Source organism: Dromiciops gliroides, chromosome 1, assembly GCF_019393635.1.
Source record: "Dromiciops gliroides isolate mDroGli1 chromosome 1, mDroGli1.pri, whole genome shotgun sequence".
In the NCBI taxonomy this organism is placed as follows: Eukaryota; Metazoa; Chordata; class Mammalia; order Microbiotheria; family Microbiotheriidae; genus Dromiciops; species Dromiciops gliroides.
This window is the reverse complement of record NC_057861.1, coordinates 285,735,745-285,751,460: the sequence shown is the minus strand read 5'-3', so window position 1 is coordinate 285,751,460 and position 15,716 is coordinate 285,735,745. Positions and strand designations below refer to the sequence as shown.

Here is a 15,716-nt window from a genome sequence, read left to right as displayed (position 1 = left end):
TAATGGCCAAATACAGAAATTTATGGCTTATTTACAAATGATCCATCTAGAATAATAATAGCTGGGGCAGCTAGGTGACGCAGTGGATAGAGCACCAGCCCTGGAGTCAGGAGTACCCGGGTTCAAATCCGGCCTCAGACACTTAACACTTACTAGCTGTGTGACCCTGGGCAAGTCGCTTAACCCCAATTGCCTCACTAAAAAAAAAAAAATAAATAGAATAATAATAGCTAATATTGTTAGAGGGCTTTAAAGTTTATAAAAACATTTCATATATATTATTCCATTTGATTGTCATAATAACCCTATGGGGTAGGTGATTTTTTTTTTTGGTGAGGCAATTGGGGTTAAGTGACTTGCCCAGGGTCACACAGCTAGTAAGTGTCAAGGGTCTGAGGCCAAATTTGAACTCAGGCCTTCCTGAATCCAGGGCCGGTGCTCTATCCACTGTGATATTAATATAGACATTATTCTGCTGAGAAAACTGAGCCTCAGTGTAACGATTAGAATGACACCACCTGCTGGAGACTTACTGTAGAAGAGTTCCGCCCATGAAGCGAAGGTCTTTGAGGGCAAGACCAGGAGTCTTTTCATTGGAAAAGGAAGTGAAACGAGCGAGTGGGAGGAGGAAGGAAGAGACTGGCGCTTAGTCTCGCTCGCTTTCCTGGGGACTCTGGCAGAGAAGGGAGCTAAAAATGTGCTCTCCCTTTAATAGATAGGAATCTAGGCCTTTCTCTCTCTCTTTATCAAATTCTTATTCTCCTTAATAAACGCTTAAAAATCTAACTCTTGCTAAAGCTTATAATTTATTGGCGACCACTCATTAGATATTTTAGACAGACTAGCTAGAATTTTAGCCCTTAACATCAGACAGGTTAAGTGACTTACATAGGGTCATACAGCTAGTAAATATCTGAGGCTGGATTAGAATTCAGGTCTTCCTGATTATAAGTGCAGGAATCTATCCGTTATATAATTCTGTCTCAGCAAGTCTGTGTTCCATGTACTTTGATATATTGTAACACAGCAACATCATGACCCTATGAAAGTGGATGTCAACATGTGCTGTTGAGGGGGCAGCTAGGTGGTGCAGTGGATAAAGCACCAACCCTGGATTCAGGAGGACCTGAGTTCAAACCGGGTCTCAGATACTTGACACTTACTAGCTGTGTGACCTTGGGCAAGTCATTTAACCCTCATTGCCCCACTAAAAAAACATTGCCCTGTTGAAAGTATGATATAAATATATTCTATGACATTGGTAGATGCCTATCCACACTACCCATCCACCACAATCCTACTGTATTTTGAGAACTACGTATGTGGTTTCGCCTGTACCATACTGGATTGGCACTGGGGTGTTACAAAAGGAAAACAGTTTGAAAATCTTCAAAAAAATGCTCTACATGAATGTGTTATTATTTTCCTATCATCTTCATTCATGAATGAATATTTTACATGGGCCCAATTGTTGATTTTGACATGACTTCAAATGTTCATTGATTCTACCCTCTATCAATAAGAGCCATCTACTGCTATTGATTTCATTGGGTTAAGAGAATGGTATGTAACCAAATTACCTATTAATTCACCTACAAATTTGCATTCCACTAAAAAACTAACAAAATATATTTTAAGATAAGGAGTTATACTTATTTTGAGGACTGTTCCCTCACTATTTTTAAGATTTGGGTACATAAGGACATATAGATTCTGAGAGGTTTACATTTTATACTTTTAGGAAATATATTTATGCATGGTAGGGAAAACTTTGGCAGCTGTTCACCACTGTTGTCCTGATGCATCCTAAACAAGTTGTGGTAAATGATTGTGATGGAATACAATTATGCTATGAGAAATGATGAGCAGGATGGCTTCAGAGCTTTCTGCAGCTGTGTCTCATAAGGGGAAAGACAAAAATAGCTTAAAACTCTGCAGGGACACCCAGTTCAATTAGCATGATAAACTGATAAACCCTTTTTTTGAGTTCTAGCTCTTACATTTTGCTTTTACTTGGTCTGTTTGGTGTCTGTCTGGCTTTTGTCAGTCCTTCCTTGTTCTCAGCTTATGCAGCAGTAAAGTTCCACAAGTCTTCATTTGGCACATAAGATTTGTGGCAATACCACACTGCACAGTGATACTGGAAAAGAGGGCATTTGCCAGAAAAAGAGGGATAGAAACACTTAAAAACCTAGAGTGAAGGTTGATGGGTAAATGAGGATATTATTTTAAATGTATGTTAGTAAGCTCCTTAAAAGATGCCCTAGCAAGAATCCAACCTAATTATTGAAAGGATATGACAGGGGGCAGCTAGATGGTGCAGAGGATAGAGCACCAGCCCTGGATTCAAGAGGACCTGAGTTCAAATCCAGCCTCAGACACTTGACACTTACTAGCTGTGTGATCCTGGGCAAGTCACTTAACCCTCATTGCCCCATTAAAAAAAAAGAAAAAAAATAGCAACATGTCTCCTTAAAGCATTTAAAGACATCTTTTTAGGTAATATATTTCATATCTCAATAAGTCATCAGTCATTTATTAAATGTCTACTATGTGCCAGGCACTGCTATAGGCTAGAAATATAAAAATTATAAAAATGAAACAGTCTCTGCCTTTAAGGAGATTACATTCTGCAGAGACAACAGCACATATTCATTAAATAAAATGCAATATATATACATAATACATATACATATATATATATATATATATATATATATATATATGTAATTTTGGGAAGGTTGGATAGGTACTGGCAACTGTGGGTCAGGAAAGATCTCAGGTAGGAAATGACATTTAAACTTACTTTTAAAATAATTTGTCTCGGTGTTCTAATATTTGTCTGAAAGGTTGAGAGGCAGTTGTCTCCAAAGATGATGCTGGTATGTCTGTATCTGGGCCAGCAGGAATCATTTAACAAAGACTACATTTCAGAACTTAAAATTGGGAAAATAAATCTTCTCAGAGGAGTTCTTAACCTGGAGTCTGTAAACTTGAAAAAAAAAGATAGCTGAATTTTGATGCAGTTGGTTTATTTTGTGATTCTATCTATTTTATTTTGTACATTTAAAAACATTATTCTGTGAAGTGATCCATAGGTTTGCCCAGACTGCCAAAGGGGGCTATGACACAAAAAAGGTTAAGAACTCCTGCCCTAGAGAATAACTGAAAAATTGTGAGAATAGGGACATAAAGAGGTGGAAAATTAAATCTTACAGGCACTTCCTGAGTTATGAACATATAACTTAAAAGCATCTGTGTAGGAACAAAGAAGCCATTCCTGATTTCTTGCCGATACTGGTGCTTTTATGTGGCTTGCCAAATGCACTCCCTTCCACTACTAGGTCTGTATCCCAAAGAAATGAAAGAAAAAAGAAAAGCACCTATACATCCAAAAATATTTATAGCAGCCCTTTTTTTGTGGTAGCAATGAATTGGTAATGGGGGGAATGCCCATCAATTGGGGAATGGCTGAACAAGTTGTAAATGATCGTGATGAAATACAATTGTTATATGAGAAATGACGAGCAGGATAGCTTCAGGAAAATCTGGGAAGACCTAAATAAACTGATGCAAAATGAAGAGTGCAGAATCAGGAGAACATTGTAAAAGCAATCTTTTAATGATGATCAACTGCGAAAGACATAGCCACTCTGATTAATACAATGACAAGATAATTAGGACTCATGATGAAAAATGCTATCCATCTTTGAAGAGAACTGATGAACTTTCTGAGTGCAGACTGAAGCATACTTTTTTTACTTTCTTTAATTTTCTTGTGTTTTTGTGTGTGAAATGACTACTATTGGGAAATATGTTTTGCATAATTTCACATATGTAATTTATGTCATATTGCTTGTCTTCTCAATGGGTGGGACAGGGGCTATGAGGAGGGAAGGATTTGGAACTTAACATTTTGAAAAAGAATGCTAAAAGTAAATAAATGATACATATGAGGATAGACTCCATTGGAGAGAGAGAATATAGAACACAGGTAGCCACGGAGCTGAGGAATCTTCTTGATTTGGGGCAGGATCTGAGAGTCCACTGCTTTCTGGTCAGCCTTGCGCTGCTCTGTAATCTCATATTTCTCTTTTTCTGTGTCAAAAATCTCTCCTTCTTGGTGTCTAGGTTTACAGAGCCTCTTCTTGAACTAAGCATCAGTAATATGATTTGGAATTTTCACACCTGAAAGGTTAACCCTGGTAGAGGTGGCAATGACAAATTTCTGATGGGTTCTTCCCAGAGGAACACGGTTGATGGTCAGAGGTCCAGTCACCAGTAGCAAGCCACTAGCCAGCTGCTTCAGGAAAACCACTCGCTTAGCCCTGTGGTGGCCAGTGAGCATGATCAGAACTGAGCCTGGGGTGATGCTAGATCGGAGTCTCCTCACGTGCTGGCTGAAGGGCTTTTTGCCGTGACTTAGCAGCGTTATAGACACATCCTCAGTGGGGTAATACCTGTGCATTTTGCCGATCTTCACCACTCGGTTTCCTCCATTCTTATCCCCACCAACCGGCTTGGAGATGGTAGCAGTCACTTTCTCTTTCTTTTTCCTTTCGATCAGGGTTTTGGGTGCAGCGTACTTGGGCTTGTACATGGCCCACCAGGAGTACATGGCAGACCTTGAGTATCTGCCGATTCCTCTGGCCAGGACCGGGTTTTGGCTGCAATGCTTTCAAGGCTTTTTCACCACCTTCTTGGCCGAATCTTCCTTTTTGGGCTTCTTTTCCTTTTCTTCTTTTTTGACCTTTTTTCCCCTTTAGCTCCTTTTGGGTTTTTTTGTCCGCCATCTTGAGAGAAGGGAAAGAGCAAGGGTAGAAAAGAAAAAAAAAATACAACTGTGCTTCCTTATTGAACTGTAGGGGATACAGAATTATAAATGAGATAGATGCTCCTCTTGAGGTTGGAAGATTGTATATATGAAACACTGCTCTGTGGAACCTCTGGAGTTCCACTATCATATCCCAGATATATAAATTCCCTCAATGATGAATTGGCCTCCTAGAGTCAATGAAGCTGGGAGAGAATAAACACCAGAGTTCAATCAATGGCATTACTACCAGTGGCAAACTTTAACGTCTCCTTTTCCAGTCTTGAGAAGTGGCAAAAAATGGGCAGCTCTCTGGAAAGTAGAGGGCATCTTCTCAAGAGAATTCACTAATAGAGAACAAAGAGAGACTGAGTAGATAAGATCTTGCTTTGCTGGTTGTTTTTTGTCATGAAAAGATTTAGGGGCGATTGTTAAGTTTCAATTCATTAATTCAACAAGAATTTATTTATTAGTTATAAAGGTAAGAAGGGGATTTCAAAAAAGAAAGGCGATTTGGTGGAAGGTGAGAGAGTAGTTCATTGTAGGAGGGTATAACATTTACATAAGTTACAATACAAGTTAATTTGAGGAGGGAGAGAGTACTACAGCTGGGGGAATCACGGAAAGCTTCATGGAAGAGATAGCTTCCATGCTGGGCATTCAAGATGATAAGAATTCAGAGAGGCAAAGATGAGGGAGCATATTTTATTTATTTATTTTTTTGTAAGGCAATTGGGGTTAAGTGACTTACCCAGGGTCACACAGCTAGTGTCCAGGGTCTGAGGCCTGATTCGAACTGAGGTTCCATTGAGCCACCTAGCTGCCCCAGGGAGCATATTTTAAGCATGGGGAAAACTTGTTTGAATGGACAGGGGCAGGAACTGCAATGTTAAGTTTGGGGAACAGGTGATAGTATAGTTTGGCTAGAAAATGTGTAAAAAGTGAAATAAAGCTGAAAAAGTAGTTTGGAACCAGATTGTAAAAGAACCCTAAGTGACAGGTTAAAACCGAATTTTAAAATTAAAATAAAATTAAAAAGAGCTTGTCTTTTATCCTTGAGAAAATGAGGAACCTCTGAAGGTTTGGGGGCAAAAGTATAATGGCCAGGCATGTGCTCTGGGAAAACTATTTTGTCAGCTTCTATGAACCTAAATTGATAAGTATCAACAAAAGGGTGATTAGGTCTCATCAAGAGACCTGAAACCATGCAATGACAGGATCTACTGAAGGAATGGATTCAACCTAGGTTAGAGGAGACTTGCAGGGAAGGACATAACTATTTTCAAGTATTTGAAGTGGAGAAGATCGATTTCACTTTTTGGTTTGTTTGGCCCCACATAGCAAAACTAAAGGGGAACATAAAGATACAAATTTCAGTTTCATAAACGCGCAAATTTAAAAATGATTGCTCTCTATCCGTTTCTTTTGTCTCTTCCAGGCTACTCATCTTTTTGCTTTGGCGTTTTGTCCTTTTACACTGTCTCTTTTGTTAATCTTATTAACTACTGGGGTGATATATCCTATCTTTCTAGCCTTATCACTTAGCACTCCCTACCCTCTCAGGTCCTGCCAAACAAGACTACTGTATTTCCTTAAAGCATGCCCTGCCCTCTTTCATTTTTTGATATCATTTTCTATGCCTTCATCTCTTCTTCACCTTTTTAATTCTTTTTTGTATGTGTGTCAAAACCTGTTTTCGTTGGTGTGGGGAATTCCTAGTAAGGAAACTCCCTCTGCTGATGCATTATTGTGTTTGCCTTCCTATCAGCCTTTCAATATGAAAATTTTTATCATCTTTGCCAATCGTACGGGTGTGTGAGGTAAAAACTTAGGAGAGCTGAGGCCCATTTTAGGAAACTCTCTGGAGAAGAGAATAAGACTGAAGAACAGACAAATTCAAAATGCTCAAATTGTTAAAGGATATTTTAAAAATAAGACAATAGTGTTTCTTTTAAAAAAACAAATTATTGCCTTTCATTTTTACCTCACAGCCTGCTATCCTGCAGCCCCAACCTTTCATTGACCTTTCCTTACAACAAAGAAAAACAGTTAAGAAAAACTTACCAATTCAGCACCCTTGGCTGACAAAATATGCAGTATTGCACATTCTTGGATGGTCCTTCACATCTCTAATGAGAGAAAAGAGGTGTGTTTCATTATTCATTCTCCAGGACCTAGGTTGTTCTTTATAATTCATTAGTGTTCAATGTCTTTTTAGTGTTGTTATGGGTTACATTATTGTAGCCATTGTGTGAATGAATGAATGGATGATAAAAAAAGAATTATTAGTTACTTACTATGTGCAAAGCACTGTCCTAGGTGCTGGTGATACAAATAGGAATGAGACATAGTCCCAGCTTTCAAGGAACTCACATTCTATTGAAAGGTTTCACTTTATGGCAAATGAAAAGGTTCCATGGTCCTTAGGGTACAACAGCAGAGCAGATGGTAATGCCTGTTGTTTAATGTCATTTCCACCAATAAAATTATATCACTTTCTGAGGTTGAACCATATGACATTGAAAAAAACTTTGGTGGCAGAAACTTTCTTTTCTGGGTCTTGAATAGTTGTGGCTTTAGCACCTTCAGGAGAAATTTACAGGTTGCATTTGCAAAGGGGATGTTTTCTAGGATGAGGGCTGTGGCCACCCTACTGGAAGCATTGCTATTCCCAAGGCTCTTGGGCCAAGGGTCCTAGACTGTCTTCATTGAGGTCTGAAGGGAGGTATCGGTCCAGGTGGCGGCAGTGGTGGTGGTTTGACTTGCCTGGTATATGTGTTGTCTCTCCCCAAAGGTTTGCTGCCTCAGCTAGATTGGTCCATTTGCCCTACGAGTGAAAGAGTTTGGCAGTTGGTGGGGATGCCTGTGGTACCTTTTCCACATTTCATAGGAATTTACTCCCTAGATGATGACTTTGAGGGTAATATACATTTATATGTATATTATAATGTATATATAATGTATGTATAATATACATTTATACGTATATTTTATATACATATACATATGTGAATACCACATGTATATTATACTTGGTTATGCTTTCTTCACTGAATTCTTCATATTTATTGTTTCTTATGGTATAATGATATTTCATTACATTAATAAGCCACAATTTGTCAGGTATTCCCCATTCAAAGACTACTCAGTTTATTTCTAGATTTTTACTATTACAAATTATTTTGGTATATATGGGTATATTTTGGTATATTTGACTTCCTTAGGATATAAACCTCATAGTGGATTAAAGTTCAGTGACTTGCCTTGAGTAATTCCTTATTGTCTAGAATGTATGGCTCAATTCACAGCTCCATCATTAAAAGTGTGCTGCCAATGTCATTTTTTTCGTTGTTGAAAATCTACTTTTGTTTTAAAGTATTGATGTCTAAAGATAAAATAGATTACTTTTGCTACAAAATTTTAAATAAGAACAACTCTAGTTTCCAGTTCCTGTAGTTATAAGATTATTCAGGGTCTGGAACAATGTGGCAGGACAACAAAACAAAACTGGTTAGTTAGCTAGCATTTAAGTGCCTACTATGTGCCAGGCAGGCACTGTGCTAAGCCCTGGGGATGCAAAGAAAGGCAAAAGATACTTCCTGCTCTCAAGGAGCTCACTGTCTAATGGGAGGGAGGTAATGTGCAAACAACTATGTACAGGATAAATTGGGGCAAGTCTTAGAGGGAAAGAACTAAGATTAAAGAAAACAGAAAAAGGCTTGGAGAAGGTGAGACTTTTAAGAAGCCAGGGAAGCTAGGAGGTAGGAACAAGGGGGAAGAGTGTTTCCAGACATTGGGGACAACCAATGAAAATGCTCAGCAGTCAAGATATGATGTCTAATGTGAGGAATAGGAAGGGGGTCAGGGGTCTCAGGATCAGTATGAATATGGAAAGGAGAATAAGATTTAAGAAGAATGAAATGGTAGGAAGAGGCCAGGTTATGAAAACTTTGAAAGACAAATGGGAGATTTTATTTTAAATCTTTGAGGTAATAAATAGGGCACCACTAGAGTTTATTATAGGGATGTGATGGTAAATGTTTAACAACTGGTTCTTTGGGGAAAAAAAGAGTGTTCAAGTCATATTCTAAGTTTAATTTGCTTTAACATTTTCTACATTGCTTTCTCACATTTAGACAATCAACAAAACATAAACCAAGCCCTGATTTGTTGTGTTTGTTTCTGACATGTAAGTATTTGCTCACACTGAAAATTTAATAATCAAATTATTTGAGAGCTGCCCAAGCCAGTTCTATCAAAATATTGTGTAGACTGGTAGGAAGATCATTTTAAAAGATGAATGAAGGATTGGAGTGGGGAGAGACTTGAGGCAGGGAGACCCACTGAAGACTACTGCAATAGTTCAGTCCTGAGTTGTTGAGGGCCTTCACATAAAGTAATAGTGGTTTTATCTGGTATTTAAATTGCAAGATTAACTAAGATTTCAAACTTAGGTGTATATTTAGGGCAGCTGGGTGGTATAGCAGATAGAGCCAGGAAGACTCATCTTTCTGAGTTCAAATCTGGCCTCAGACACTTAGTAGCTGTTACTTAAACCTGTTTGCCTCAGTTTCTTCATGTGTAAAATGAGCTGGAAAAGGAGAAGGCAAACCACTCCAGTATCTTTGCTAAGAAAACCCCAAATGGGTCACTAAGAGTCAGACACAACTAAAAAACAACTGAACATAGGAGAGAGGGGGCTGTTTTTAATCATCTTTTTATTTTAAAATTTTATGTTTTTAAAAATATTCGTGGGGGGCAGCTAGGTGGCGCAGTGGATAAAGCACCAGCCCTGGAGTCAGGAGTACCTGAGTTTAAATCCAGCCTCAGACACTTAACACTTACTAGCTGTGTGACCCTAGGCAAGTCACTTAACCCCAACTGCCTCACTAAAAAAAAAAAAAAATCGTGGGCAGCTAGGTGGTGCAGTGGATAAAGCACTGGCTTTGGATTCAGGAGGACCTGCATTCAAATCCAGCCTCAGACACTTGACACTTAACTAGCAGTGTGACCCTGGGCAAGTCACTTAACCCTCATTGCCCTGCAAAAAAACCCCAAAACAAACAAACAAAAAATCCCCTAAATTTCCCTCTGTATTTCTCTCCTCTCCTTCCCAGAGAGCTATCCTACACAAGAATTAAAAAAACAAAACAGAGAGGGGCAGCTAGGTGGCACAATGGATAAAGCACTGGCTCTGGATTCAGGAGGACCCTCATTGCCCCACCCCCACCCCCCCCAAAAAAAAGAAAGAAAGAAATAAAGAAAATGAGGAAGAGAAAATCTATCAGCAAAACTAAACATATCTGACAACATATCCGATGTTCCAGGTGCATCCATTTCCCCCTACAAAAGGGTTGAGGGTGTGTGGAAGGACAGTGTTATTTCTTATGTAAACTTGATTTAAACATGATTTTTTCCCCGTGACATTTACCTGAATAAGGAGCAACAGACTATACTGGATTTGGGTTATAAAGGGCGTGTATGTGTGTATGGGATCAATCTACATTCTACTTGATCCCATCTCAATCATACCACCGCACTTTAAATAGTCAGGAAACATTTTTAAAGTGATATTTTGGAATACAAATAACTAGCAAAAAGACAGCAGTCTTTTTTCACCTGCCCTCAAGGTGCTTACATTTCTAAATTGATTGGCTCCCTGGGACAGGACAGAGAGGACTGAGCCCTGGACCTCCATCTCTTGCCTCTAATTAATTCCTTCTCAGAGGTTTAGCTGGAACGCTTGCAGTCTTCTTCCTGTTAAACACTTTACTCCTAATTCAACACCAATAAGAACAAGAAGCATTTATTAAGCCCCTACTGTATGCCAGGCCCCGAGTTAAGTTCTAAGTATCTCAATTTATGTTATTCAAGTCCCAAGGCATGCCTAAATCCCTCAGCCAATCAGAACAGACTTCCTGCATTCTCACTTGATAAATGTGGCAGAAATGAGGGCATGGCATCATACGCTTATTTTTAAATGGGGATAGGGAAGGTAATTGTTTGCCCCCTCCCCCTTTACAAAACCGAAGCAAAACTAACCCAAAGCGAGTCACCCAAAGGTGGCGCCTCCAGTTTTGCTGTACTTTCTCAAATCTGGAACGAATCTTTTAAGAACAATCCTAGGAGACCTTCCAAGAATTTCTGGTTCTCCTGGTTTGTTTCCTGAAAGCCTAACAGGTATCCCTTTGTCTAGACAGGGTGCCCCAATTCCGGGATAGCCGAGTGTCACCTCTTACCTATTGTACCCTGGGGGTGAAAGTTCCCTTCTTCCTCCCTCCCCGGATCTGGGAGGGTGTAGGGAACAATGAAGCCCAGCCCGACGCCCCGCAGGGCTGCCCTGGGGCTCCCGGCTAGGAAACGGGTAGATTTAACCCTAGCGCGCTGAGACTGGGGCAAGTGCAAGCCCCTGGGAAAGAAAGGGTCGTATGTGCCTGCTGCGTGCCAGTCTTCCGGCAAAGACCAGGCACGCACGCCTCCAGGGAGCAGGGTCCAGGTGCCGGGGGACCGGAGCCGCTGCGGCAGCCTAGGCGCTCCCAGGCTTGCCTCGTCCGTGCAAGGCAGCGCCTCGCAGGCGGCTCGGGCTCGGCACCCTTGAGCGGCGATGGCAACCCTGGCACCAGGGGAGCCCGCAGGCTGGGGATTCCGCAGCTCCCGCCAGGTGGCGCGCGAAGCCCCGTGAACAATGGTCGCTTTCCCCACCCGAGACCCACCTCCCTGGTCCCCGGCTGCCCCAGCCATCCGGAATCGGCCATTTGAGCCGGCAAAGAAGGGGGGCGGGGGGAGCTGGAGCGTGGCGCGCGCGCCGGGGCTGGGGGGGGGGGCGGGAGGGGCAGCTCGTACGCCAAGGCCCGGCGTTCGTCGCTCCGGCACGCGGCCAGACTCGCGCGCTGGTGGATGGGGGAGGGGGGGTAGGCGGTTGGGCCGGGAGGGGGCGCGCAGTTGGGAGGGTGGCGCGGGCCCGGGCGGGAGAAGAGGGAGGGAGAGAGGGAGGGAGGGAGTAAGAAGGGAAGGAGGAGGAAGGGGGGGGGAGGGAGAGCGGGAGTGGTTGAAGCCGGCGGCGGCGGCGGCCGAGCTGGGTCAGTTCTCTTTAGTGTTTGCCAATGTTGGAGGTGTCTCCAAACTATCTCCGGGAAGAAGGTAAATTCTCCCCCCAGGGCAGCACCCGGAACCACCCCGACCTCGCAGTCAGCCCCGGCCGCTCGGGAGGCAGAGGGCGCTGGGGAGCCGCCACTGAGCGACGGGGGTGGGGCGCGTGGGCTCACCTCGAGCGCAGCCCTCTCTAAGGCCCCCCCATTCCGGAGCGGGCGGGAGGTGGGGGTGAGAGGGTTTGCAAGGTGGGGGAGGGGCGAGGGTACGCGCGCGGGGGTGTGTGCCTGCTTGTGTGTGTATGTGTGTGTGTGTGTGTGTGTGTGTGTGTGTTGGGGCGGGGTGGGCTGACAACCAAGGAATGGGGAGCGAATAGCTGGGGTGGTGTGTGTGTGCGGGTGGGGGAGACGTCGGGCTGGAGGAGAATGAATGGGCGCGGGGAGGGGGCGGGAAGGGGAGAGGGACAGGTGTCTTAAAGGGGGAGGGGCGGATGATTGGGTATGGAGAAGTCAGGAAGGGACGCCCCTCCTCCGGGCTTGGTTGGGATCCTGAGCTGGAGAGGTAGGGGAGATCGTCCACCAGGTTTGGGGGGAGGGGCCCAAGGATTAGATGAGATAAAGCATTTATTAGGCGCTAACTGGCTGCAGAGAAGCTGAAAGAGTAGGGGTGTGTGTGTGTGTGTGTGTGTGTGTGTGTGTGTGTGTGTGTGTGTGTGTGTGTGTGTGTGTGTGTGTGTGTGTAGGGGCGTGGGAGTGGCGCTGGTGTGTAGACCAGTGCTCGCCGAGAGCCTTGAAAAGGGCAGTGGAGTAGGGAGCTAGGGCACAGGACCCCTACGGAGGGGCTGGAAACCCTGCCCGGAAGAATGAAACCAAGGTGGCAAACGAGACGTCCTAGGGACTCGGAGGTGGGGGGCGGGGTAGATTTGTGTGTCAGGAGGTCGAATTCGGGCCTGAGGAGGGGTCGAGGGGGCCGCGGAGGGGGACTGCTAGTTTCATACAGAAGGGAGAACGGGTTGTGTTTGTGGAGCTGTACAGGAAAGACAGTAGCTTTGTAATGTCAAGGAAGCGCTGCTGTGATGGCTCATTTTTCAATTCAGAAACATAGTTGGCCACCAGTGACCTTGCTGGAGCAATAGAAGAGTTGGGTAAGCTGACAAGGATCTGTTACAGAATAAGCAGTTTTAGAGAAAGGAGTTACTATGTTATCTCCAAAAGTGAAAGTTAGAGATGCACTGAATTTGGAGAATGAACTGGTGGCAGGTCGAGAAACTTGAATAAAGGAGGAGCAAAGAATGACGTCCATTTGTGGTAGGACAATTTGTTAAGGGATTTTAGTAATATGAGTGGTCCCTCCTCATATTCCAGAGCTCTTTGGATCCAGTAGGAGAAGATAGAGATGGATCTTATTACCTTCTTCAGTGATGATGGAAAACTTCATTATTCAGGAATTGAGTTCAAACCTGTAGTAAACTCTCATTGGGTGATTCTGCTATTTCTCCATAAATTTCAAGATATAATGTATACCTGACATGTATTTATGGTGGGAGGAGTAATATTAACCTTTTAGGAAAAAAAAGTCCCATTTTAAAGATTTTTATCCTCTTCAAATAAAGAACTATGAATCCCAAGTTTCAGTGTCAGTTTATTTATTAAAAGTTGAAAAGTCAATGTTTTGCATCTGTCTGATATTTATATGACTCTGACTAGAAACAACTTGAATTTGTATATTTGATTTGTTTTGTACCAGACCTGTATTAAATTTGTGAAACAGTTTTCATATGCCAAAATGCATATGTTTTTTCTGATGTGGTTCACTTAATTCACCACTGCCACATTTCACTAAGTTAGGCTTAAGTTATTTTCTTTTTAGTGATCATTAATAGGATATGGCCAATATTTCTCCACTGTTTTTAAGGTTTTATTAAGAGCTAATACAGGGGCAGCTAGGTGGCGCAGTGGATAGAGCACCGGCCCTGGAATCAGGAGTACCTGAGTTCAAATTCAGCCTCAGACACTTAACACTTACTAGCTGTGTGACCCTGGGCAAGTCACTTAACCCCAATTGCCTCACTTAAAAAAAAAAGAGCTAATACAGGGCAGCTAGGCAGCAGTGGATAAAGCCACCAACCCTGGATTCAGGAGGACCTGAGTTCAAATTTGGCCTCAGACACTTGACACTACCTGTGTGACACCGGGCAAGTCACTTAATTACCCCCCCCCCAAAAAAAAAGATCTAACGCCTTATACTTAGGAAACTTTCAATATGATTCTAGAAGGTACTTAATTGTACACTTCAAACAGAACTGCAAAATTTTTTAGTTTTAGTATCAGTTGACACGTGTCACTAAACCTCTCTAAACCTCAGTTCCCTTCTGTAAAATGAGGAATTTGGACTAGAAGGGCTTTAAGGACCTTTCCAGATCTCAATCCATGATTTATAATTATTTCTTTCTGGTGCTGAGGTTCTAGTTCAGTTAAAATAGATCAGACTGGACAGAGGGAAAAATAGAGAAATGGCAATCCTAAATAATAGGAAGTCGCTTGAGATTAGGTTACTACAAAGTTTATTTAGATGTATGAAGTCAACAAGTCATATGCAGATAGTCTGGTGTCCCTCTTTTCATACATCTCGAGTACAACTCAGTAAAGTGCTAGCTAGGAACAGCACCAAACTTATATTCTTATATCAACATTGAACTTACCTATGGTTAAGTTTTCATATCTTTAAAGTTATATACTGGCAGTTTACTATTTAAATGTAATAGGGGGAAGGCTTGTAGTTGAAGCCTTCTTGGTACTTGTTATTGGAAGGGGACCTACCATATTTTACACAATTTCACATGTGAATTGTCTTATAGCAAGGTTTTAAATTCCTTAAAATACTTTATCCAATACTAGATCTACTTAATTCATGTTGATTTATATTTATGTGAAAGTATGTTTTTGGTATATATTTTTTTCAAGACTTAAATCCTGAAAAAAAAAAAGAAAGAAAAACATTAATGAACCCTTGTTAAAAGATCTTATGCCTTTTTTTTTTGGGTGGGGCAATGAGGGATAAATGACTTGCCCAGGGTCACACAGCTAGTGTTTGAGGCTGCTTTTGAACTCAGGTCCTCCTGAATCCAGGGCCAGTGCTTTTTTCCACTTTGCCACCTAGCTGGACTCCTTTTGACTTTTTAAAAGACAACCTTGCATTCATTGTCATTGAGTGGTGTGGTACTACTCATAACCCCATTTGGCATTTTCTTTGCCATTTCATTCTCTAGCTCATTTTACAGCTGAGGAAACTGAGGCAAAGAGGGTTAAGTGAGTTGCCCAAAGTCATACAGCTAAGTAAGTGTCTGAGGTCTGATTTGAACTCAAATCTTCCTGATTTCAGGCCAGGTGCTCTATCTAGTGCACCACCCAGCTGCCCTTGTATTCATTAGTATTAGTGTACTACACTATTACTTCATGATTTGAGAGCAAGAACCGGAAGGATTTTGCTTTGTCAAAATTATTTAAATGACAATTCCATATTAATTGTGAGAGGAATATTAATATTTTTGGAATGTTAGTGGCAATGTATTTTAGAAGGCATTCAGTTACATGGAGATCAAAGTTAGGTGGATAGCCAGGTTTTAAAAATTTGTAGTATTTTCTCTTAAGAGTAATTTCTCTTTTTCTTGTAGGTCATTGTCATATTCCAGTGCCTTACTGAATGGTACTGCTGGGCATTTTGGGACACATGGCTAGATTTCTTGAAGTGTAAAGTATAGATGAGATTGTTTCTAGATGGCAACTTTTTTGGGGGAGAGAGGAAAGAAGATAAA

General features: G+C 41.8%; 1 protein-coding gene and 2 pseudogenes across 1 annotated transcript in view; 1 reads left to right on the top strand and 2 right to left on the bottom strand.

Annotated features, from left to right (window-relative positions):
• Nucleotides 1-3,883: 3,883 nt before the first annotated feature.
• On the bottom strand, nucleotides 3,884-4,793 carry LOC122748476 (annotated as a pseudogene).
• A 7,065-nt stretch (nucleotides 4,794-11,858) lies between these two features.
• Nucleotides 11,859-15,716, top strand: part of STAU2 (staufen double-stranded RNA binding protein 2) — a 441,622-nt gene continuing 437,764 nt past the window's right edge. Inside the window, 1 exon segment of the mRNA XM_043978079.1 lies at nucleotides 11,859-11,953. The gene's annotated coding sequence lies outside the window, so the exon portion shown is untranslated.
• The window catches only part of LOC122748465, a 45,704-nt pseudogene continuing 42,819 nt past the window's right edge, over nucleotides 12,832-15,716 (bottom strand).